This window comes from Phalaenopsis equestris, unplaced genomic scaffold, assembly GCF_001263595.1.
Source record: "Phalaenopsis equestris unplaced genomic scaffold, ASM126359v1 Scaffold000207, whole genome shotgun sequence".
In the NCBI taxonomy this organism is placed as follows: Eukaryota; Viridiplantae; Streptophyta; class Magnoliopsida; order Asparagales; family Orchidaceae; genus Phalaenopsis; species Phalaenopsis equestris.
The window spans coordinates 72213-75390 of record NW_018164649.1 but is presented as its reverse complement, the minus strand read 5'-3'; the positions used below and the strand labels follow the sequence as shown (position 1 = coordinate 75390).

The following is a 3178-nucleotide window of genomic DNA, read 5'->3' as shown; positions in this document are numbered from 1 at the left end:
TGGGTGTAATTATAGCTATACACATGAAGGAACTTGTGTAAATTAAAAATCATATAAGAGATCCAAAAATAATAATAATAATAAAAGCTCTATACAAAAGAACTAAAGGACCAATACAACATTTGTCATCAAAAGTAAGCTAACGATAAATTTAAGAAGTCTCTTTTGTCTAACAATTAGATTGGGTTCAATTAAATATAAAATGCTCGTCATAAAAACTAATTAAAAGCATCTATCGGATAGTTGAGAAAAAGTGTTGGTATAGATATATGAACAAGTTGGCTCAAATTCAGAGTCTCAAGCTTTTGGGGAAAAAAACAAAATTTGATTCCTAGTGCAGCCAGCCCAACATTGATACCCTTTCCATACACGCAAGTGTTATTAAAGTAAATGATTCAGCTTAAGATAGTGTTAAATGTAGTTAGTGTCTCCTACTATGGTTGAGCAAAATTCAAGAAGATGCAAGTCCCATGGTAGATCTGTGATAGCTGTCGTTTGAGCATGAGTAATGGTGTATCTAGAACTCTCACATGATTAAGAAATTGTAAAAAAAACATGAGTATTAAATTTAGTTCCATATCAAATAATTAAAAACTATATTACTGTATTAATAAAAATTAAGAGGCCATCACCAAGGGATTAACCTTTTTAGTTGAAAAAAAGAAGAAATATAAAGTTAACAAACAAAAATTTAAAAAGATTCTTACAATGCATAGTGTCTTGTTGGATTCCATTTCACCAATGAACCTAGGTGCTTTTCAAATTTCATAAGCATCAACGGTACCGAGCTATCTGAAAGAAGATCATCAATAAGTTAAAATAAAAAATTCAACATATAGATAGCAGAAATTCTTAAACCAAAGAGAAACATAACAAAAACCTTACTTGAAATAATGAAAAAATGTCCGACACCTTTTTCATAACAAACCTATAACTAGTAATAGCAAGGAGACCACAACTACCAAAACAGACAGCTCAACAAAATCCTAACTAACTACATTCCATATAATAGTTCTATTTTGCCCTTGTAACCAACTCTATCTAGAGTCTTCTATCCTATCTATAGCTAGATGTACTCACATTCTTCTATAGCTGAATATGTAAAGGATAATGCAGCTATGATTTGGTATTCTCTACGACTCTAATTCTCTTGCATTCCTTCCTGCTCTATCTCATTGTTTTATGTTTTCAGCATTGCTTTTCATGGTATCAGAGACTTAGATTAATAGCATACATCAGTGATCAATGAGGGATTAGCCTCACACAAAATTGAGGAATAGTCAATACCTTCTCTAAAGTTCCTCATCTAAAATATAAAATCTATAGTTAATACTCCTCTATACACAGACAATTATCCTCCATGGAAATCTCAGGTTCTAAAAATGATGAAGGCCAATGGGTTTACTGGCTTCAAAGATGGATCACTTCCAAAACCTCCCACCATCACAACCTATAACACCGAAACAGTACTACCCAACTCAACTTACAGGACTTGGATGTCGATTGATCAGAATTTGGCAGCCTCCACCCTCTCAACCATATCAAATACTATTCTACCTTATGTCATCAATCTCAGAAGCTGTTATGATATATGGGAGACAATAGAAAAATGACTTCAAGCAATGAATCGGTCAAGAGTGATTCAACTAAAAAATGAACTACATAATATATCTATGAGGAATCAAACTATGACACTATCTAACTCAGATCAATACTTTGGTTGACAACATTTCAACATCTGGTTCATCCACAAATACAGAAGATATCATTTTGTATACCGTCAAAGGACTTCCTCCTGCATATAAAGCATTTAAAATTGCAAACAAAACCACAGTTGCACGTCTTAGCCTTGAAGACCTATACTCTCTACTTTACAGCGAGGAGATCAGCACATCTAATGATAAATCAGTCAATATACATCAGCCTAATAATTATATTGCTCTTTATTCACAAAGGGGAAGAGGCCGCAACACCTACAAAGGAATAAGTCGCACCAGCAACAATTACAGGCATTATGATGATACATCACAGAAGCGTGCAGAAATACAAATCCAGCTATCTGCCAGATCTGTAACAAACAAGGCCAGATTGCCCGAAAATGGTGGCATTGTCTAAACTTAACTATTAACCTAACAAAACCACTGATCATACAACACACATGGCAGCTTCAACTTCAATCATGAGTGGTATCAAGATACGGGAACATCCAATAATCTGACAACTGATTTTAACAAACTGCAAAAAACCAAACCATATTTCCGTTCAAAATTCAGGTCAAGATGTTCTTCCCGCATCAATCTGTAAGCTTATTCTATCCAAGCTTCTCTGTACTCCACATATAAGTCATAATCTCATGTCAATTTCTCAATTAGCCTTTGAAAATAACTTTGCTATCATCTTTGACTCCTTTGTCTATTAAATAAAGGATCGGAAAACACTACAAGATCCTTGTCATAATGGAATTTATCCCATTCCTCTTCCTTAGCACGCCATGATTTCAACCACCATTCTAGTCGAAGTATGGAATCAATGCATGGGTCATGTCAGCGATGACACCCTCCGCCTCATCTCAAACCAGCAACCATCATTATGTATCCCTAGCAAAGTATATTTCTGCAATTCGTGTGCACCACAGCTAAAATGCATAGATTAAGTTTTCCTTCATCATTTATTAAAAACCTTTCAAAATTATTCACTAAGATGTTTGGGGGCCTCCCCCACTGCAATTCATGTGCACCACAGCTAAAATGCATAGAGTAAGTTTTCCTTCATCATTTATTAAAAACTTTGAAAATTATTCACTAAGATGTTTGGGGGCCTCCCCCAAACATTTCTAATCAAGAACATTGATTCTATGTCCTTTTCACTGATGATGCTACACGATACACATGATTATTTCCCATGATCCAAAAATTTGAAAGTCTCACATAATTTAATATGTTTGAACAACACGCTGAAAAACAATTCATTACTCAAATCAAATGCCTAGTGTTTGATGGGGGTAGGGAATACAAAAATCATCAATTTGATGAATTCCTAACCACTCACGGCATCATAAATCAACTTATATGTCCTCATACACCTTAGCAAAATGATTTGGTTGAGCGAAAGCATAGACACATGCAAGAAACGGCCAGAACTTTATATGTTTGACTCCAAGTTACCACCAAAATTCTGG

At 34.6% G+C, this 3178-nt stretch overlaps 1 protein-coding gene across 1 annotated transcript in view; it reads right to left on the bottom strand.

The window, feature by feature from the left end:
- The window catches only part of LOC110023056 (protein FAR1-RELATED SEQUENCE 5-like), a gene marked incomplete at its 5' end in the record, with an annotated part of 8027 nt that overhangs the window by 855 nt on the left and 3994 nt on the right, over positions 1 to 3178 (bottom strand). Inside the window, 1 exon segment of the mRNA XM_020722270.1 lies at positions 708 to 792.